The sequence below is a fragment of the Octopus bimaculoides genome, chromosome 6 (assembly GCF_046866305.1).
Source record: "Octopus bimaculoides isolate indiv1 chromosome 6, ASM4686630v1, whole genome shotgun sequence".
NCBI lineage: Eukaryota > Metazoa > Mollusca > Cephalopoda > Octopoda > Octopodidae > Octopus > Octopus bimaculoides.
In genome coordinates this window covers 49,061,839-49,086,000 of record NC_142933.1, presented here as the reverse complement: position 1 = coordinate 49,086,000, position 24,162 = coordinate 49,061,839, and the positions used below count along the sequence as shown (strand labels likewise).

General features: G+C 34.7%; 1 long non-coding RNA gene across 1 annotated transcript in view; it reads right to left on the bottom strand.

Annotated features, from left to right (window-relative positions):
* LOC149135052 (uncharacterized) overlaps window positions 1-24,162 on the bottom strand; it is a 39,160-nt gene that overhangs the window by 2,497 nt on the left and 12,501 nt on the right. The window lies entirely within an intron of this gene.

Genomic DNA, 24,162 nt, shown 5'->3' with positions numbered 1-24,162 from the left:
TAAACAAATTCATCTTTGGCGCACTTTTTCCGACAGTGACATAATCTATAAATCGTGCTCTTATCCGTTATTTCACTCAATTTTACACATTTTTCGTTGATTCGAGTAGTTCAATGGAACAGCTGAACATGAGGTTCGACCCTCATATCTTATTCCATTAAAAGAATTTTTGCGCCAAAATAAAAATAAATAAATAAATAAAAGAGAAGCATACTACACATTCCAACACACAATGATTAATTGTATGAGGGCGCAGTGTGTCAAATGGGAGTGATCGTAGATAAACAGGCACGATGGACTCCTCCTAAGCGCGACAATTGCTGTTCCTTTGCATTCCAGTACTATGGTTGGGCTAATGAGATTATTATTTTTATGATTAAGTAGTTTTGTTGGGATAGTTTGGATTCAGTGGGAGAGCTAGGGATTTTACGGTTTTGTTTCAATATTGCAGTATTTTAGTGTGGTGAACACTGTGGTGTATCTGCAGTTGATTTTATGCTTGTTGTAAAATTGACTCTGCGAGTTGGCCGCCCAGCTGACTCACTGCATCTCATCTTCATACAACTAACCATCGTACGTCGGAATGTGCACTATGTTTCTCTTTTTTTTTTCAAAGGGATTTGAGTCCCAAACGAGGCTGGCATAATCCAGGACGAATCTAAGATTTACTACATATATTTTGTACACCATTGTTTCTTTGTTTGATCAAATGTAATAATGTTATACCTGTGATACCGATGCATCCTTGCACACGTTTTTGCTTTACTGTCTTTCATCTATGTTAAAAATGCTGTGGAATTAATATATGTAATTTCTAGTATTTTTTGTCTCCTGAATATTTGGTATGTTTATGTTCACACTTTCTCTTCGACATACGACCGAGTTCCGTTCGATCTGGTCGTATGTCAGATTTATATTTTTCAACACTATTTTCATTCAAACGGGTTATAAAAGTATAAAACACAAAAATTTAATCCATAATTATTGTACATAATGTGAAAGATACATATGTTTTGTATTGTATTGTAAACAAAAATACAATCTAAAATTAATGTAAAAATGAATACAAATGAAATTCCGCATACATACAATAAAAAAGTATTGTTCTTGTGAAGAAGTGCAATTGATAAATTTTTAAACTCCATAGTCGTGTTCTTAGGTTGAGATAAATGGTTTTTCGAGGAACATGGTGAGCTTTGTTTGAATAGTTCTTTTTTTTTCCTTTTTTTCATTTATATCTTACGATAACAACGCACAGTACCTTGAATGATAGGTTCAACCTTTGCAAAGCGTTTGGTATCAGGATCCATTGTTTCGAAACTATGCTGCCGTAGTTATCGTACGCGCAGCTGCCTAACGTTCGAAAATCGATTTTTTTTTTTATCTATTTTTTTTATCTATTTTTTTTTTTTTGTGGTCATAAATGCAAATGGTTGGAAGTCGCATAGGTCGGAAGTTGAGGAAGGGAAAATTGCTGATCATGATGATTGGTTGTATATGTTATCCTCTGGTGTTAATTATGAGGGCGGTGACAGTAGATTTGGTAAGGGTTACTTTGGGTGTGTTCTTTATAAGCTAGTTTAATCGGAAATTGATACAAATTTGGAGACGTTGTGCAGCTGTGTTGGAGAATAGTGGCAAGATCTATGTTGTTTACTGCGTAGGATGTTGTATATATTTCTTAGAGTGGCTGTGAGAAAATCGTGTTTGTTTTGCTTGACAAAAATGAGCAAGGGGACATTGCTAGTTTTCAAAGTGTTGATTTTGTACGGTACATAGAATTGGTGGCCTGACAATTTGCTAGCCAGCATTTTGTGTGTGTGTATGTGTATGTTTGTTTTAATGAGATAATGAGTAGCCCTTGTATAATTTGATATCGGGGAATGGTGCCGAAAGAATTGGTATATAGAAGTTAGAATAGTCCACGTGGGAGGTAATTCGTTTTCTCTTATCTTTTATATTTTGTTTCAGTCACTGAACTGTTGCCATGCTGGGGCACAACCTTGAAGGGATTTAGTTGAGCAAATCGATCCCAGTACATCTTTTTTAAAACTCGTACATATTCTATCGATCACTTTTGCCGAATCTTTAAATTACCGGGACGTAAACAAACCAACATCGGTTATCTAGCGGTGGCGGGAGATAAAGACACAAACACATACACATACAAACACACGCGCACATATAATCACGGGCTTCCACACAGTTTCTGTCAACCAAATTCACTCACAAGGAATTGGTCGGCCTGGGCTATAACAGAGGATACTTGCCCAAGGTGCCGCGCAGGGGGACTGAATACGAAACCAAGTAGTTACAAAGGGAGCTGCTGCAAACATAGCAGAAGAATGGTTTGTCACTGGATCTATAAAATTAAAATAATTTATTAATGCATTAGCAAAGTTTTGTTTCGCTACTCTTCTAAACCGCAGAATATATCTACAACAGATTTTAGTGAACACTTCATTTACAGACACTTGCCAACACTATGTCTCTATATATGAGATTCTCCAGAAAAAAAATGCGGATTGATCTGGACGATTTTAAAGACAGTGTTTGAATTTTTTTAGCGACTGAATACTCCTTCTTTATCCCTTTTCTTATCAAATTTCTTTTGAAATAGACTACGTTGTTTCAATTAATTATGAAAATAATGAAGAATTTAGTAAATTACCTTTGTCAGTATTGGAACTTGTTTACGTTATTCTTCTTTTACTGAATATATCTACAGGCACTTCAACCACAAACACTTGTAACAGTTTTACTTCATTGTGTTGAACCGTTAAACCCTACAAATTTTTTCTCTCTCCGTTTTTCTTTTTTTTTTTTTTGTTCTCTCTTCATTTTTTCCCTTCTCAGTCCTTTCTCTCCTAGACTTTTCCATTCTTCTCGAGCGTCAAACCTGTCTTCATCTTTTGTTTTCTGTAAATTCGAACTATATTCTTTTCTTTTACTTGTTTTAGTCATTTGACTGCGGCCATGCTGGAGCACCGCCTTTAGTTGAGTAAATCGACCTCAGGACTTATTCTGTGTAAGCCTAGTACTTATTCTATCGGTCATTTTTACCGAACCACTAAGTTACGGGGACGTAAACACACCAGCATCGGTTGTCAAGCGATGTTGTAGGGAAAAACACAAACACAAAAATACACAAACACACATACACACACACACACACACACACACACACACACACACACACACACACACACACACACACACACACATTATATATATATATATATATATATATATATATATATATATATATATATATATATATACGAAGGGCACTTTTTACAATAGAATGTCATAAATTTTTGTTTATTTCCATGCCTTCCCCAACAGACAGGCCGCTTGAATAGGACAGATTTGTGCAGTTTTTCGCAAAAAAATCTTCGTTGAGGATTTTTTTTTCCCCTTTTGAATTATTCACATGTCTGTTCGACCGTTTCACATGGCTTTATTCATTTAAACTTATTAAAACTTCAGAACTTACAACTTTGGTCAGCTTTCGTTTGTTTAATAAAAATTCCTCCTCCTAATGATTTTGCTTTCATTTCGTGGTAGACAGCTCCCATGCAGAAAACGCCAGCTTCCAAATCCTGTTTTCTGATTATTCTTTTATTCTATTCTTTTACTTGTTTCAGTCATTTGACTACGGCTATGCTGGAGCACCACCTTTAGTCGAGCAAATCGACCCCAGGACTTATTCTTTGTAAGCCTAGTACTTATTCTATCGTTTTCTTTTGCCGAACCACTAAGTTACGGAGATGTAAACGCACCAGCATCGGTTGTCAAGCAATGATGGGAGACAAACACGGACACACAGACACACAGACACACACACACACACACACACACACACATTTATATGCATACATATATATATATATATATATATATATATATATATATATATATATATATTTCTATATATATATCCATATATATGCATATATATATATATGATACTCTTCTTTCAGTTTCCCTCTACCATATCCACTCACAAGGCTTTGGTCGGCCCGAAGCTATAGTAGAAGACACTTGCCCAAGGTGCCACGCAATAGGACTGAACCCGGAACCATGTGGTTGGTTAGCAAGCTACATACCCCACAGCCACTCCTGCGCCTAGGTAAAATTGATTTAAATTTAAACCACAGTAACATTTTTCTTCAATTTTTCTAGAACAAATAAGTAACAGAATCGGATTTAACGTGAAAAATTATTTCAATATACCAAATTTGAATATTTTCACGTAAATTTAAAATTTCACATGAAGTGAAGGCCCTACAAAAGTAGAGAGACAGAGAGTTATAGAACATGACACACACACAAACAAACACTCATACACACACATATACACACATTTACAAACGTGCACACAGGTAATCATGAGTTTAAAATGGTGTATAGTAGACATATGTATGTATGCGTGGATGGATGGATGGATGGATGGATGGACGTATGTATTATGTATGTATATATATATATATATGTGTGTGTGTGTGTGTGTGTGTGTGTGTGTGTGTGTGTGTGTGTGTGTGTGTGTGTGTGTGTGTGTGTGTGTGTGTGTGTGTGTGTGTGTGTGTGTGTGTGTGTGTGTGTGTGTGTTTATCTGTTTGTGAGTGCTTCATTGCGATAGACAGCAGAAAATCCGCCAACCCCTCTCTCCTTAAAGCTACGTATTCCTCACACCCACTTTTCTCGGCGTTTTAAAAGTTAGTTATATGTATGTGCATGTGTGTGTAGTTTGTATAGTTTGTGTGTGTGTGTGTGTGTGCATGTATCTATGTGTTTACGAAAGTATATATGCGGCGTCCCGTGTATATCCGTGAATGACAGCTGTAATAACGTTATCATACCACTGTCGCTCCATATTTGTCGCTTACACAACGCTGTTCTCCTCTTCCCTGATATCATCCACACTCACTATGCCACTACATTTCCCCCACAGTAACACTCTGCACCATTCTCATTTTATCAAATAATATCTCATCTTATTAGGCGGGGCATTATAGATTTTTATTGAAATCTAATTAGCCTATAACTGAACTGGATGTTAATTTAACATGTATGCAAAGTTTCGTCAAGATTGGTTCACTGGTGTTAGCAGCAAGATTATAAGAGTCAGATCGATAGACAGAAATTGCCATTTATGTATAAGATACATTTGTAATGATTTCCTTCGAAGAAATCAAGAAAATCGGAGCCGCACGTAAATTGAAACTGCTTCTCATCATATCATATAGTTCTATCAAGGCACAAACTTTTAAAATCACATGATCTGAAGGAACTAAGCAAATGTGTTTGAAAATTCATTTTTCCTACAGTCGTAGTTTTATCGTATAATTTTGCCTGAATAAATAAAAGGAAGGCGTAAATCTGAGTTGCAATTGAGCAAAACGGACGTTCATATAAATAAACGACAAAACAATATTTATTAAGTACATTTTCTTGTATGCATACACAAACCACAAACACACAAACACACGTACGTGCGTACGTACGTACTTACTTATGTATGTATGTATGTATGTATGTATGTATGTATGTATGTATGTATGTATGTATGTATGTATGCATCGTCACTCAGTTAATATAATCAGATATATTTATCAAACAATTAATAGTCACGATGTTTCAATCGTTTTTATTTCTTTACCGCGCTTTCAATTTTTCATTTGCAATATTTCGAAAGGACCATTTCCGAAAAGACATTTGTCATACATTTAATTATAGATAGATTTAAAAACCTAACGTATCTAACAAAATAGCGAATAGTATCTAGAATATAATTTAAATAAATAACTTTTAGGCTAGTGCATCAGAAATCTTATTTATTAAGCTATTTAATCGAAACTGACTTTCTGACGCCAGGCTAATTAAATAAATATCTATGTACATTATACATGGTATGCCTGTTTAGCCAAGCGAAAACATGAAATAAAGTATTAATACAATTAATACACTCTTACACACACATAAATATAGCATGCATATAAACGCGCAAGCAGTAACATATGTAGACTTACATATATGTGTATACACACAAACACACTCACACACACACACACATATACATATATATATATCCACACACACGCATATATATTTATACGCATACACATATATATATGTACGGCGGCAAGCTGGCAGAAACGTTAGCACGCCGGGCGAAATGCTTAGCGGCATTTCGTCTGCCGCTACGTTCTGAGTTCAAATTCCGCCGAGGTCGACTTTGCCTTTCATCCTTTCGGGGTCGATTAAATAAGTACCAGTTACGCACTGTGGTCGATATTATCGACTTAATCCGTTTGTCTGTCCTTTTTTATCCCCTCTGTGTGTATCCCCTTGTGAGTAGTAAAAAAATAACATCCATATATGTACTGTTATATAATATATATATATATATAAACACATACATGCATATACATACATACATGCATTCATACATACGGTCATATATACATACATACATACATACATACATACACACAAACACGTATAGATGCATACATATGCACACGCACACACACGCACAAACATACATACATAATGTAAATACATATTTGTCTCATTGTATTTACAGCTTCAATATTAACGACACAATCTTTATATAGAGAAAAAAAAAACAGATCTGTCAAAAAAATGTTCTGTATTTTGTTTCCGAAGCACCAATACTAATGCGAAAATGAAAAAAATTGAGCGGGTAACTCAAAAACCGAACCCTTTCACCTGATCAGATTCAGGAAAGAAACAAAATAAGAGTGTTGAACTGGAGCTAGAACAACCCAATGGAAAAAGAACTTCACTGAAGGAACGCAGCTCAGTGAAAAATATAAAATCTAATGCCATGTTCTTCGTCTTTACAAAAATAGCTCATCCACCCATAATAAAGTTGCTCCTCTAATATTTTAACAGACCAGAATGAATGAGGTACTAAGAAACCATAGCGAATCGTTGAAACAACAGTACACCAATTCTTTCTCATACATGATGCTCAAAAAATAGTGTAAAGTAAAAAAGAGTTTTCAACTCGCAAAACTCAACAACGGAAACACTTTTAGAAGCCATTGATATCATGGAAGATGATGTGACCATGATTATTAAAGATTCAGACTCAAACTTTACACCAGGACCGGCGTCTCCTAGTCATACGTTCAAAAATTGCGCAAAAAATAGCCTTACTATCCCATTAAAGATTCTATTATCAAAACTCTCTACTGACCAGCGTATTTACAGATATACTGAAAGAAGTTGCATATCCACAAATGAGGTGGTAGTGCCGAGGTTAAAAGTTAAAAACCTAATTTCTCTTTCATCTCACATGTCTGAGAATTTAGAACTCATTGCCTAAAAGAGAATTAACTAGTTCGAGGAATACGACATCTTAGATAATACACAGTATAGTTTTTCAAGAGGACGAGGTTGCCTGACACAACATTGTAATACCGATGTTAACAATCTCCTCAGGAATGTGAATACTAACTGCATATTCCTTAATTTTGCTAAAGTTTCCTCATCTGTCATAGATTAAGAGGTCGTGGCATCACTAAAAAGTTCGGTGTATAGCTCTTTGTCATTTTACTGATTATAAATCATTCTGTTACAGGCAACGGTCTAAGTCATCTTAATAAGCACAGTCCTACAGTCATTGTTATTTACCATCACACTATCAAGTATAAGCGCACAGGTACTCTCAGCCAATCTAACGATGTCACAAATATATAAATGGAAATCAGAACTGCTGGATATGCCGATACACTTCAAAATATACTAAACCTAATCTATCAAAGAGCAAATCAAATTATGAACTAAATTTCATATTTTGCATTGAAATGCAACAAAATTCTGGATTCTTAAATACGGAGTACATAAGCAAAAGCACAAATTATTTAACACAAGATAATAAATCAATTAACGATTCTGACACAATACAGGACTTACTAAGAACTATGTCAAATTATGCGTTACCAAACTGACCTATGTTTGCAAATATCTCACAGGGAAGATCATGCGAACTTCCTCATATGACTGCAATCATGCTGATATTATAGAAAACCTTAGTTTTTAGTTGACGAGGTTACTGTTTATAACTGGTTTCCAAATACCCAAGGTTTATATATGAATTTACACACACACACACACACACACACGCGCGCGCACGCACACACACTATGTATTTATGTATGTATGTATTTATGTATGTATGTGTATGTATGTATGTATGTATGTATGTATGCAACCATGTATGTAACATGCCGATTTTGTGCTTATGCACGAGAAGCATTCACAAACTTTAGACATCAAGTTGTAACATCGCGTGAAACTCAGAAAATCTTCCATGCACACACGCATGCGCACACGCACACCCTCTCTCTCACACACACACACACACATTTATATATATGACAAGCTTCCACACAATTTTCGTCAACTAAAATCTCTCGTAAGGCAATGGCCGGCCCAGAGCTATGGTAGAATACACTTGCCCGAGGAATCATGCCGTGGAATGAAATCGAAACTGTTAAACCGAACTTCTTAATAACAAACTCATGTTTGTGCCTATAATCCGTAATTGCTTGACCACTTAAGTCACGATGAATTTCCAAGATATGCTGTTCACCGTTGCTACACTTAAATATAAATTGTTACGACGATTGAAACCATGAGTCTATCACTACAAGTTAAGTGATTTTTTAAATAAGTGTTTTTACTAATGAACGAGTCATCTAACACTTTGCCTGTTCTGTATTTCACATGTAGCACATAAAACATATTTCCATGAGGTCCATGTATCACATATGATACACATTCCCAATTTTTATTTAATCTCCAGAGTAACTTAGGACTTGCGAAATGAAAACTTAAATTAGTCAGGATGTATGACTAATTAAAAGGGCTAATTAAAAGTCTGAAAATAAGCATGGATGTTTAGAACAAACTTATGAAAATGCTTTGGACGAGCAAATAGTTTCCATTCAGAAATGGTTTTCAAGCCTACGAGATGCATTCCAAAAGTTTTCAGAGTATTTTAAGAGAGACAGTTATAAATGTTCTAGATTATTGCCTCCGCCTTAGCGAAGGCCGAGGTATTATTTTCAAACGCGTTTGTTTGTTTGTCCATGGACAAGATACCCCAAGAACGGCCGGATGGATTCGGATGAAACTTTTAGGGATGTTTGGCCTCGTGACTGGCACGAACTGATTAGATTTTGGGATCGATCTGGTGCCGGACAAGGATTCTGGATTATTTTTCAGTTTTTTGGGTTTTTTTTTTTTTACTTAATTTTTGAGAGCGGTCGGGTTCGTTTTTAGTCTTCTCGTTTGTGAGAGCAGTCGAGCTTATTTCAGATATTCTCATATTAAAAATCATCTCTGGCTAATCGTTGAGAGGACGTTGGTGTTGCCTTGGCGGGGGTTTGCGTTCTCTGAGTGCTCTTGTTGTAATTTTAGTTATTGTAATTTTAGACGCAGGCGTGGCTGTGTGGTGAGAAATCTGCTCCACATGGTTCCAGATTCAGTCCCACTGCGTGGTGCCTTGAGAAAGTCTCTTCTTTTATAGCCTCGAGTCAACCAAAGCCTTGTGAGGGGATTTGGTAGACGGAAACTCAAAGAAGCCCGTCGTGTGTGTGTGTGTGTGTGTGTGTGTGTGTGTGTGTGTGTGTGTGTGTGTGTGTGCTATTGTATTTGTGTTTGACCCCCATCACCGCTTGACAACCGACGTTGGTGTGTTTCCGTCCCCGTAACTTAATAGTTGAGCAAGAAAGACCGATAGAATAAGTACTAGGCCTTAAAAAATAAGTCCTAAGGTCGATTTGTTCGACTTAAATCCTTCAAGGCGGTGCTCCAGCATGGCCGCAGTCAAATGACTGAAACAAATAAAAGAATAAAAGAATTACTATATATCTGATAAGCTGATATTCCAACTTCTGTAATTCCAGGTTGAAGGAGACGGCTGTAACAGCACTTTATGCACAACCTGCTTAACCCTGCTTGTCACTGCTAACTTGTTTGCGGAAAGCAGTTAGGACGTGGAGTTTTGTGTTAAACTGGGCAAAAGCACGACAGAAGATTATGCAACGCTCCAGACTACTTATAGATTAACCTTTGCGCTGGCACAAGAGATTCAAGGACGATAAAGAGGGGCGAAGAACGATGAGAGGTGTTCAAAGGAGAGGAACGCCAGAACATCAGAGTAGGTCGATTAATTTGCAATTTTCTGTCGTGTGTCTAAGACAATAAGCATACAGTTTAGAATTGGCAGCTGTACACGGAATTATTCATGAAGATCTGAACATGCACAAAATATGTGCAAAGTTTGTGCTCAGTGACGAGAATCCTGGCAACCAACTATTTGACAAAGATGGGCATCAAAACTGTCCCTCGCTATTCCTACAGTCCAGACCTTGCTCTATGTGACTTGGTTGTTCCCCAAGCTGAACGGGAACCCCAGAAGCTGTCGTTTGAAGATGAAGGCGGCTAATACAAGGGTCATGGACATCTTCACTTTGGAGGGATTCTATGGAGCCTTCAAGAAGTGGCTAGAGCACAACACCAGGTGCATTGTAACCAGAGGATCCTACTTTGAATGAGATTAGAGTTTTGTAATTCTTTGAAATTAATAAATGTCTCTCCTAAAAAAGTCTTAAAACTTCGGGAATGCACTTTGGATCATGCGATAAAATGTCATAGACAATGCAGAAAATGTCATAGAACAGTGAAGAGTAATATGATTGGGATCAGAGAGAAACTGAAAGGTAACATGATGAATTGAAGCGTATTATAAGATAGTGTCAGAAAAAGACATTTTTATTGCTATTGTGCATTTCGCTTGGAATCTGTAGGCAATTAATCTCCCCAGATTACGATCATCTTTGTTCTTTTAAATATAATTACAAAGAGAATATGGCATTTAGCAGTCTTTGTGAGAATGGGGGAAGTTTTTGAAAGAGCATTTTAACACAAAGCAAGATTCGTTATGAAAGAAAGAGATGCTAGAGCTTCCAGGAAAATTGATCAAATCGGCAGCATATTATTTTAAGCGATGATTGTGATAATATTAAAACCAAGGATAAAGTTGGGTTTGCCATATCTAGTTATAAATACGAGGTGATAAGGATAGCTAGTAAGATCGAGGTAGCTTTATAGAGAGTATTTATGTCTGTGAGGAAAGTTTATTCGAGTTTTATTTTAATTTTTGGGCATCAGGACCCACAAGGCCAGTTACCCAAAGTGAGCAAGATTACAACGTTCCCTCTCAACGGGACGCTGGCCTGTTACAGGATTCAAGACCAACAGTTTTGAGGGGAGGGGACAAGTTGATTACATCAACCCCAGTACTTGACTGATATTTATTTTATAGAATCCCGAAGGGATGTAAAGCAAAGTTGATTTCGGAGGGAATTTGCACTCAGAACATAAAGATCTGGAAGAAACGCCGCTACGCATTTTGTCCGACGTGCTAATGATTCTACCAGCTCGTTGCCTTATATTTGAGGGTTAATGGTAGTCTTTGGAGTCCGAGGAAGACGGTTCTGCAATTTCTTGCAAAACAACTTGCACAGAGGACTTGTTTGTAGTAATCAAAAGTTTATGATGCTCATAAGCCATCAAATCAACATTACCTGTGGAGTTGTACGATGTACCATATGTCAGATGTCGAAGTGATCACAGATTAACGTAAGATAAAGTGGTTTGCTCAAGAACACAACACACCGCCCGGTACGAAAATCGAACACACGTTCTCACTAAGTCACGTGCACCCAAACAACTAAGTCACGTTCCCTCACATTTGAGAATTATGTGGGTTGCTAATGTATCACAAGGGCAGTGTGTAGCGTTAACTTTGCAAACTACTTATTTCGTTATCATTTCAACTTCCTCACAACAAATCAAGCAAAAACATTAAACCCTACCAACAACAAAATATCCAAATTAATTCCTTCCTCTATACGTATCCCACCAGCTAAATTAACCACTCTAATCGTTGGTTAATCGCTCGCCAAAGCAATTTCAACCATAAAGCAATCCATTGTTTAGATAACATTTCATTTTATGAAACTATAAATTTTGGCTCACTTCTTTTTAATCTAATTGCAATAACATTTTCCTGCGAGGCAGTAAGCTTGTAGAAAATTGCAGTTTATCCTACAAATAGAATATCTTATTAGCAGTCATTGCTAATAAGAGATTCTATTTGCAGGGTGGCGTCTATGTTATCTGTCATATTCTCTCAACTAAAGTTTTAATGCTAACCACTTAACCTTTATTATTTGTATGTAACAGTCATAAACCAATGTGTGTATATACATATAAAATTCGAGGAGTGTACAATGCTGTTAATCTTTAAATCGATCTTCCTGTGGGCATGTGTCTGTACATACATACATACATACATACACATATAATATACGAGTTCTCAATTTTGTATATCAATCATATAGGTATGTATACTTACGCGCATTCACACATAAACGCAAACGCACACACCACACACACATACACACATACACACACACGCACACAGACACACACACATACGCGCGCGCATGCACACACACACACAAGGATAACTTCAAATCCGAGGAAACTAATGGAGATCTGCATTAGAAAAGATTGTTTTTATTATTAGTAAAATTTGATGAGCAGTGAGCTATCAGAATCGTTAGCACGCCAGCTTTACATTTTGAGTTCAAATTCCCCCGAGGTCAACTTTGTCCTTCATCCTTTCGGGTTGAGCAGTAGGGTCGATATAATCAACAAGCCCTTCTTTTAAAATTCCAGGCCTTAGTAAAATAGGGAGTTTTCTTTTTGTATGTATGCGTACGAACTGATTTTCCTGATATATATATTTGCATATAGACTATTCTCTTTGTTTAGATGTAGGTATATACTTTTGGAAGAAGACTGTTTTTGTATGAATTAAGAATATTTTTATGTGTATGCACGTGCACTTAAGGCGAAATACATATCGTTGCTATTATGCAACAATGTCGTAAATCCAAAACGTTGCTTTTTCAGAAACCGAAAAAATAGTTTCACCATTCCATTTCTTTTTACATTAGCAACAGGTTCAGCTTAACAATAATATTTTGTAGGGTTGATAAAACCGTAACTCCATACATGTATGATATTTTCACTTAGAATATTTTTGTAAAATTGTTGTATGTGGGACTTACAACACTTTAAAAAATGCCAAACCGTTGACAATTTTCATATCTTGGCATCTGAAGCAGGTAGAGGAACGACAGTTTGCCCAAAAGAACCGACTGTTGCAAGCAAAATTAAATACTGAAAAAAACGCATTTGACCAAATTGGACATACGACAGTTTAACATAATAGCAACGAGAGAGAGAGAGATATATATATATATACATACACATATGTATATATATATATATACATACATACATGTATGTATATATATATATATATACATGTATGTATATATATATACATACATGTATGTATATATACATACATGTATGTATATATATATATACATAGATGTATGTATATACATACATGTATATATATATATACATGTATGTATATATACATACATGTATGTATATATACATACATGTATGTATATATATATATACACATACATGTATGTATGTATGTATGTATATATGTATGTATGCATTCACCAGTGAATATATATTGTATGCGTGCTGGTGTCATCCATGCATATTCTATGGTGCAAGATCATGCACTACTATATTACTGCGTGCACGTGTATGAGAACATGTCAGCTAGCGACTTCATTTCTATTATTTCTATGTATGCCTGCGTACCTACTATTCGTATTCGTATTTGTCTACACTATATATGTGTGTACCTATGTCTGAAAATTTACCTGCCACAAAGCTAATGTCGAATATTGGTATGTATGTTTATACAGACATGAATACATATACTGATATTGGTACGCTTTCTACTGGTCACAAAACTGGCCGACAAAACTCTCTCTTATCTCAAACACTTCATTTTCCACTTCTCTTGAACTCATTCCTCTCAATCTTCCTTTCTAGGTTCACCCGCTCTTAAATTTTAAAGAAACAGACTTCACTGTCACGTATTTGTTATAGCTAATACTTTACCATTTGTGACGAATACATATTTAAAAAAGTAATCTTTACATCTTACTTAACATGGATGCCTTGTTAGAATACTTATATATGAGATCCTTTCATATAGGCGCTTCGTGCATAAACGCATACCACACATAGATCGTAGCAGACGATTTTCGTCTGCTATAGGCACCGGCACTAATATATCACGTGATTTTATTCTATTAGGTATCATCGGTGGGAACGCCCGGTCACTGCATACCATTCAATTCTCGCTGTTACGTTATGTAGAATATCAGCTTCATTTCGAGCACTGATGTCTCAAATAGCCAGTAAGGTTATCAAAAATTAATTATTAGCAATTGAAGCAGTATTAGTGCCACAAGAATATGGGTCGTCCATGTTAAGTTGGATATAAACATTACATTTTTTTTTTGGTGGGGGGTATTTATACTGCTTCCGTTGTTAATAATAAACATATATATATATATATATATATATATATATATATATATATGGCTAAGTGGTTAGGGCATTCGGCTCACGATCATAAGTTCAATTACCGGCGACGCGTTGTGACCTTGAGCAAGACACTTTATTTCACATTGCTCTAGTCCACTCAGCTGGCAAAAATGAGTAGTACCTGTATTTCAGAGGACCAGCCTTTTCACGCTGAATCTCTGAGAACTACGCTAAGGGTACACGTGTCTGTAGAGTGCTCAGCCGCTTGCATGTTAAATTCACGAGCAAGCTGTTCCGTTGATCGTATCAGCTGGGACTCTTGTCGTCGTAACCGACGGAGTGCTTATATATACATATATATACATATATAAAATCTGGTAATTAATCATATATTAATTAATTAATATATATATATATATATATATATATATATATATATATATATATATATATATATATACTGATGGGTAGTTGTGTGGTAAGGAACTTGCTTCCCAACCATATGGTTCCGGGTTCAGCCCACTGTGTGACTTCTTGGTAGGTGTTTTTACTGTAGTTTCGGGTCAACTAAAGCCTTTTGGGGTGGATGTGATAGACAGAAACTGAAAAAAATCCCGTCAGGTGTGTGTGTGCGTGTGTGTGTGTCTGTCTGTCTGTCTGTCTGTCTCTGTCCTACACTATCGCTTGACAACCAGCGCTGGTGTGTTTACGACTCGCAACGTAGCGGTTCGGCAACAGAGACCGATAGAATAAGTATCAGGCTTAAAAAAAACATAAATACTGGGGTCGATTCGTTCGATTAAAAATTCTTCGAAGCGGTGCCCAAACATGCCCGCAGAAATAAGAGTCAAAACTCTTAGATCCGCAAGAAAGCACATTTTCATATACGCACAGAGGAGGATTGTAAGGGTTTTAACTCTAATTTCTTGCAATATAAGTGCCACCTGGCACCTGAATCATAATTAGTGAAAATTGAATTCTTCCTTTTAGGTTTCGTATTGCAAATAGCTGCCTTCCTTATTTCGTAATTTTCACATTAGCATTTTTCTAAATCAGCCATAAATTTATATGGTAACTATATATACTAACAGTTCAGATCTAGTCAAATTCTTCAGATGAAATAGTCACTACTGATGAGCTTGTAATTTTCATGCGAAACTAGTCTAACAAACTAATATAGCTTCGCTTATGGGGGGTTATCTCCCCTGTCAGTATTTGAAAATGTGCTTTCTTGCAGCTCTAAGGGTTTTAACTCTATTATATATATTTCTCGCAATATAAGTGCTATCCGGTACACTCAGTCACAATTAGTGACAACTGGATTTTTCTTGTGTTTTTATATTTCGTATAGCTGCCTTCGTTATCAGACATACATATATATATATATATATATATATATATATATATAGTTTAAATTTATAGAAAAACAAAAGACGAAGACAGGTGTATGAATAACAAGCAAATGTATTAGCTTGACGCTCGGAAAAAGTGAAAAAGTCTTTTACGTTTCGAGCATATGCTCTTCAACAGAAAGGAAGCGAAAATAACGAGAGAAAGAATGGGGAAAAAACTTGTAGATGTGTGACATGACAGAAGTAAATAGACACCCTATAAAACTTTGTTTTATATTCATTTTAATTTGGATCAGTTTATATTTCTTATTAATTGACATTTTTATATTTCAGGTTCTATATGTGACTGTTTAATCATGTCGTATACAAAAGAAGTCTTGTAACTGTTCGAATTTCAAAGAGGCCGTATTGACGTGAAAAAATTGCAGCCAACAATGAAACACAGCGATTATACTGTGATGGTCTGGGGAGCAATTTGGAGCAATGGTCCATCAGAGCTTGTTGAGAGTGAGAGAAACATAAATTCAGATAAATATGAGTCCATATTGCAGAAAGGAATCCTTCCAATCTTCTCTAGTGACGAAATGATTAGAGATTATTTATGGAAGATGGAGCTCTTTGTCACAAGGCTAAAAAGACCCAAGGTTGCTTGGAAGAGAATGGCATTAAAAAGCTTCCATGACCAAGCCAGTCACTAGATATGGACTCTATTGAACTTCTCTGAGGTATAATTGACAGGGCACTTCGTAAAAACAACAAGAAAGCATCCTCAAGCCAGATCGTTTGAGATTACTGCATGAAACTTGGCAAGAAATTCGTCATCTGAACAGTAGCATGCATAATAGGGTCCTTGAATTCAAAAATGCAAAGGGCACGTCTACTAGATATTAGATATTCACATTATAATAATTAAATAATTTGAACGTATAATTTCAGATTTAAATAAATTTTAACGATTATAAAGGTGTCTATATACGTCTGTCATGTCTGCATACGTACATACATACATACATACATACATACATACATACATACATACAATTTGCTTCCACATAATCTCTTTTTTCTCAGGAACAGCCCAGAGGTTTATGTCGCCTGGTATGACGACTGATAAAAAAATTTGTCAGACTATAACCAGAGGAAAACTTACATCGAAATGACAGAGGATTTGAAATGCTTACTGGCCACGTCTGCAGCCATTCCGCTGAGACTGTTTCAGATACAAAGAGGCACATCTGATGACTCGATATCTTCAGAAATTAACGCGAAAGCAATGATTATTCAGCTTGTTCATATATATATACATACACGCACATGCACACACACAGACGCACACAAGCACACATATATATACCTATGGTGTGTGTGTATATATATATATATATATATATATACATGTATATGTGAGTGTGTTTGAACGTATATATACATGTGTGTATCTCACATTATGCAGCAGCTATGCTGGGATATTTTCTTGATTAATTTAATCGAACAAATCGAACCCAATATTTATCTATTTATTTTTAAGGCTGGTACTTATTCTATCGGTCTATTTTGCCGAACTACTAAATTACAGGGACGTAAACAAACCGACGAGCGGTGGTTGGCAACAAACACACACACACTTCTTGTGTGTGTGTGCGTGTGCGTGTGTGTGTGTGTGTGTGTGTGTGTGTGTGTGTGTGTGTGTGTGTGTGTGTGTGTATATACGAAGCGCTTCTTTCAGTTTTCGTCTATTAAATCTACTCAGAAGGCTTTGGCCGGCCCGGGTAATATTAGAAGATAGCTGCCCAAAGTGCTGTGCAATAGAACTGAACCCAGAACCACATACTTGAGAAGCAAGCTTCTTATCCTCACAGCCACGCCTGCGCCTATGTGAATTAAAAAAATGAGAAGTATAAAAGTATTATTTTTAATGAAACTTTAAATTCATTGATGCTTAATTATGAGTTACCGTCTCCATCACATGAGTTATTTGACAAATTTAACCAATGAAATTAACCTAGTAAGGAAAATGATTTCATAATATTCAAACACCTTGTAATTTGTTTGATGGATATTTATTATTTCAAATCAAAGGATTTCTCAGAGTAGACATGAATTGAACATATGATGTACATTATACTTCAAGCTTCGACTGTTGGTTATTATCTAGTGTCGTATGCAGAATATGAATTTGGTAAAATATGCACTGAAACGTGAAGAGAGCAAAATTCCAGTTTACTTTGTGTGTTATAAAATCAACGACGCATCTCTTTCTCTCCTCCTCTCTCTTTCTCACTCCTTCTCTTTATATATATAGTCCGTATAAATAGATGTATGTATATATATATATATATATATATATATATATATTTTTTTTTTTTTTTATTTCGTTGTCAGAATGTCGTCCTCTCCTTTGATGTTCATTTCCTTACTGTTATGGTCATCATGTAGGGCATATGGCTTTTCTCACATCAGAAGAAAAGGAAAGGTGTTAGACTTTTCTTAAGATCATAAGTATCTGAAAATATGTTGGCGCCACCAAGTCCAGACAGTGGTTTCCTCCTAGATAAAATGCATTCATTCTAAAAATGTCAGACACCCACAATATTTACAAAGAATTTCCTATGTATATATTATCATCCAAATTATATATTAACTGTATTTTTTTCATTTCTTATTACCTGCTTTTGTGTAGTTATAATATTACATACATATGTTTTTTCTTATATTACAAATAATTTATGAGCAAAAAATATATTCATATATAAATACGGGCATTTATGAGTACATAGAAACACGCACCGATACACAAACACATACATACACATACTCACACACTCACATTCATGTGTTTGTGTATATGAATGTGTGTATATGTTAGAGAGCGAGAACAGTTTTAAATTTCCGCGTAATGTTATATACTTCTCAGCAAATTATAACGCGATATTTACAAATAGTGTGATTTAGCTTTTGATAATGAACCTTATATACTACGTTTAAATGAAAATATATTACCTATTAAGATTATGTTCCTTGTAACAATACCAAAGTGCGATTCAGTACCAGTGTGAATGAGGTACTTGATCCCAGCCTCTTCCTTTTCTTGGAATCGGAAAGAAAAATCTTTTAACGATAGCCTGCAGTAACAGCAGCAGCAACAACTACAGCAGCAGCAACAACTACAGCAGCAGCAGTAGTAGTAGTAGAGTCTGAATCTTGGGAGTCTCTTGTTTCACATTTTTATTAAATATATTCTGTCCCTTTACTCTAATAATGTCTTAATGGTTGTTGTTGTTGTTGCTTAGCTCTAGGCTAGTTCTAATTGAGTAAGCATATAATTAAAGACACTCCAGCTGTGACCATCCCTGCATTAACCAAATGATGAGTGTCTTCGCTTTGTTTAAGATAGTAAGATGTTTTATGCGAAATATTTGACTGTTCTTAATAGCAATTAATGTAACTATATAAGGATCTTCTTAATTAACTTACTTTCTGGTGTAGGTGAGCACCATAGATTTAAAAATAAAATTTCAGAATAATACGATATTTCGGATAAAGGGTGTTGGCCGTACCAACTAACAAATAAGGAAACAAGGAAAAAGCAGTAAATTATGAGATAATGAAAAAAATGTCTGCAATATTAAACTGAAAATTCCACTCATTATTGCAAAAAAGACTTTGGTGCGGAAGTAAGTATTGTGAGCATCAAATACCACTAGAGGATAGTTTTCTCGTAGTCAACGAGCAGCCAACAGTACATTATAATAATAATAATAATAATAATAATAATAATAATAATAATAATAATAATAATAATAATAATAATAATAATAATATTAGGGATAAAAATCCAAATTTACAGGTAAAATCTCAATTAAATTCAATTTATTAAAAATTAAAATTAAATTAAGTTTCACAGTATAAAATATAAATATATAGTTTTAGGGAAAAGAACCAAGGTTCATGAACTCATCGATGAAAATCCACTGTCACACATAGAAAAATTAATAAGTAAAAGCACAATAAATAAGTATAATATAATACAAAGTAAATATCATAAGATAATGATAATATTATTATCATTATCTTATGATATTTACTTTATGTTATATACTTATTTATTGTGCTTTTACTTATTAATTTTTCCATATGTGACAGTGGATTTTCATCGATGAGTTCATGAACCTTGGTTCTTTTCCCTAAAACTATATATATATATATATATACCGGAGTAAGCACATGAAATGTGCAACAAGGTGGAAAAAAGAGTACTCAAATACCAGAGGTAGAGTAATATGCTTTATTTAAAAGCAGCAGAAATAAAGTATATATATATATATATATATATATATATATATATATATATATATATATATATATATATAAGAGGGATGACCACTAAGTGGACATCCATTATGCTAGAAGTAGACCCCCTATGGTCTTACCACTAAGAAAAGATTGTTCTCAAGAAAATTCAGCAAACGCCAGAACGTAAGCGAGCAAGACAAATGAAAAGATACAAATTATATTTTGTATCTATTCATTTGGGAATAATAAATTCTCATTTATCTTTCATAAATGCTAGCTAAAAACTCTATTGATATGTTCCACAGAATGTTATTGAAAATGAGACGAAACTCGCTTAACCTACCGATAATTTAATATATACAAGAATTAATGACCTGGCATGATAGTATCGTCCAGATGAACAGATCTTATTGTAGTAACAGTAGACGAGATAGTGGTTGTTGTAATTTACTATTTATGGAGCATTTTACCACATATTTAAGGAAAAAAATTAGGGAACAAAATTCCAAAGTTTCCCTTACACATGTTTTATTTTTCCTTAATACAAAAATGTAAGGTAATAAGACCAAAATTTTCCATGTATAAGATTATTTATTATTTAATGGAAATTCATGGAGACCTTTCTACATATCTAATGAGATAGACGCGGTACTCTACTTAAATTTTCGCGGTAGAAAATAAGTATAACCAGAGAGTGATTTTCAGAGACGGTTTTAGGATAAGTAGGGTTGGTATTTATTCCGAAATTGATGGAGGTGTTCTATGAGAAATATTTGGTTACTCTTTATAGCAGCTCATGCAACTATATAAGAATCTTCCTAATTTTCTTATTTCCAGATCTAGGTGGGTTTCATAGATTTTAAAAACAAAATTTCGTTTCACCCAGAATAAGACGAAGTAGAAGTCACATCTAGAAGAGAAGCATGCACATTAAGCTGGGATGAGCAAAAGTGATACGTAGCTTTCTGGGACAGATAAACAAGTTATTGTAAAAACGGTAAAGGAGACATTCCTTTAAGAGTTGTAGTCAACAATAGATAGGAAGGTTTTAACAAGCAATGATTTTTTTTTATTTGTTTGTAACCTAGAATGTTTATGTGTGTAGCAGTAACACTGTTCTAGATGCATCAACAATGCACAAAAGTGGATTATATTTATACTTTGTAGAGGTCAGTATTCTGGCTCTGACAAGGAATCCTACTTTTTGTAAAACGGTTTTGGAAGTGGTAGAGATAATCACAATGATTGTTAAGTTTGGCACTTGTAGCAACTTCGAGGATTTAAGTTGTACGATGTTTATGCATAAAGGGAGTGTTGTGCAAACTGTTTTCATGATATGCATATAACTAGAGCAGATAAAAATTGAGAGCAGACAATAAAATTGATATAGTAGAAGTTAAAACCGCCATTAAAGTTGACATTTAATTTTATTTTCATCTCATACGATGTTACAATAAAAAGAAGAATACATTTTAATGGTCGAAATACCTGAAATTTTGTGGAGACAACCTACACTATCTCTACACTATCTCTATTAAGTACCCTGACAAATATATCAAAATACCATGCATATGTTATTTGTCTGAATCCGTATTAGATATGCTCAGGTAACACAGTCAATATGTGTTAGTTGGAAACATCTGAATATATCTGTTGAGCCTTTGTATCCTTCATTTCAATACGCTACAAGCACGCAATCTCGGCAAAAATCCAAGATATCATTCAGAGTGTAAAGCAACTATAAGAACGCCAAGGAAGAGAAAAAAAATATGATGTAAATCCAGCATCATCCCCAGAAAAAGTTGTCCTTTCCGCAAGAAAATAATTAAGATACACATTATCAACTATATTTAGATCTTTCTAACTATCTAACGTATATTGAAAATAATGAGTTGGACGTACTTTGTGATACTTCCATACGTGTAAATACGTCTGGACGTTCTGTCATCGGTGGAATTTAAGCCAATCTGCAAGGCCCGGTCGACCGATTGAGGAAAATAGATCATAACCGCCATACTGTCAGATATCCTAGTTTTTGCTGTTCGTTAACAAATCTTTTCTAGGCCATGAACCTTCAATTATCCAATCTTCAAACGCTCATCTTTTTGCCTCCTTTACAAATAAATTTTTGTGTGAATATATATATATATATACACACAAACATATGTATTCATATATGTGTGTATGTGTGTCATCGCTTGACAACCGATGCTGGTGTGTTTATATCCCCGTAACTTAGCGGTTCGGCACAAGTGATCGATAGAATAAGTACTAGGCTAACAAAGAATTAGTCGTGGGGTCGATTCCTTTGACTAGAAGCCTTTAAGGTGGTGCAACTGCACTGCCGCAATCAAGTGACTGAAATAAGTAAAAGAATAAAAGAATATATATATATTCTTTTATTCTCATAATATCGAGGTCTCTATCATTCTTTCGTTGTCTTATACTTACTAGTATATATATATATATATATATATATATATATATATATATATATATATATATAAGACATAGAGGACATGAAAAAGATACCTCAATGATTGTTTCCTAATCTGGCCCAAATCCCTAGAAAATCTGGAAGAATTCAGCACCCTTCTCAATAATCTACACCCTAGTCTTAAATTCACAAGAGAAATGAGCAACACACAATTACCATTCCTTGACATAATGATAATTAAAAACAACACCACAATCACAATTGATATTTATTACAAAAGCACAGATACACACCAGTACCTAAATTTCAAATCATGCCACCCAACACACACAAAACGTAACATCCCGTACTGTCAAGCCAGGAAAATTTGACTATAGTCGATGATCCAAATATCAAAAGTACACGACTTATAGAACTCAAAGGATTTCTGCTCGAGAAAAATTACCCTCTCCTACTTATAGAAAATAGCATACAGCGAGCACAAAAGACACCTATTGAACAACTTAGAGCAACACGAAAAAGACGAATCCACCAAAGGAACACAATACCATTTCTAGTAACACACAATCCGCATCACCAAAACATTTTTAACACCATCAAAACAAATTAGCCAATCATAAAACAAAGTGAAAAATTAAAAAAAAAAACATAACTAATCAAACACTTATCTTAAGCAAAAGACAATCACATAACCTAAAGAAACTATTAACAAAGGCAAAATTCAACATGAATAAACGGGATAACATATTCACAGTATCCAAGTGTAATGATAACAGATGTGGAACGTATCAATATAATTTTACGGGCAGATCCATTAGAACAAAAAAATGGCAGATTTTCGTAAATGCAGATATGAACTGCAAAAGCAGAAATTTTATCTACTGCATTTAATGTCCGAATTGCAAGCAATTATATGTAGGTGAGACAGGGAATGCATTACTAGAACGCTCATGTGTCCACAGACAACAAATCCGGAACGCCAATGTTCGCCAAATTCCATTGAGCGAACATATAGAGACATATGGTCAAAAAATGGAAAACGATTTATTAAAATGTTAAAACCTGTTCTGAATGGAAATAACAGCAATAATATAACAGCCAGTTAATGATGTGGATTAATAAATATAAACAAGTTACAACATATCGGTACGCCTAGAAAACCGAAAAACTTGCGGATTGATCAAAAAGGTATTCTAAAAATTCAGCTGGTTGGAGTGTTCTAAGAGGCACTAAAGTTGTCAAAAACTCAACTGTCAGTTAAACACATTTGAAATCTGATGAGTACATTATGCATGAAAGCGTTAATTTTGTTAAAATACCATAATAAAAACGTTAAAACCAGACTGTTTTATCTTTATTCAACTGATATATTATTCTATACACATTCACACAAATTCGAATATATATATATATATATATATATATATATATATATATATATATATATATATATAAGGTAGAAAATATTTTAGTAGGAAACACACATGGTGGATATATATAGAAAGAGAAAAGATGAAAAAAAACAGATTTGTTTTACAG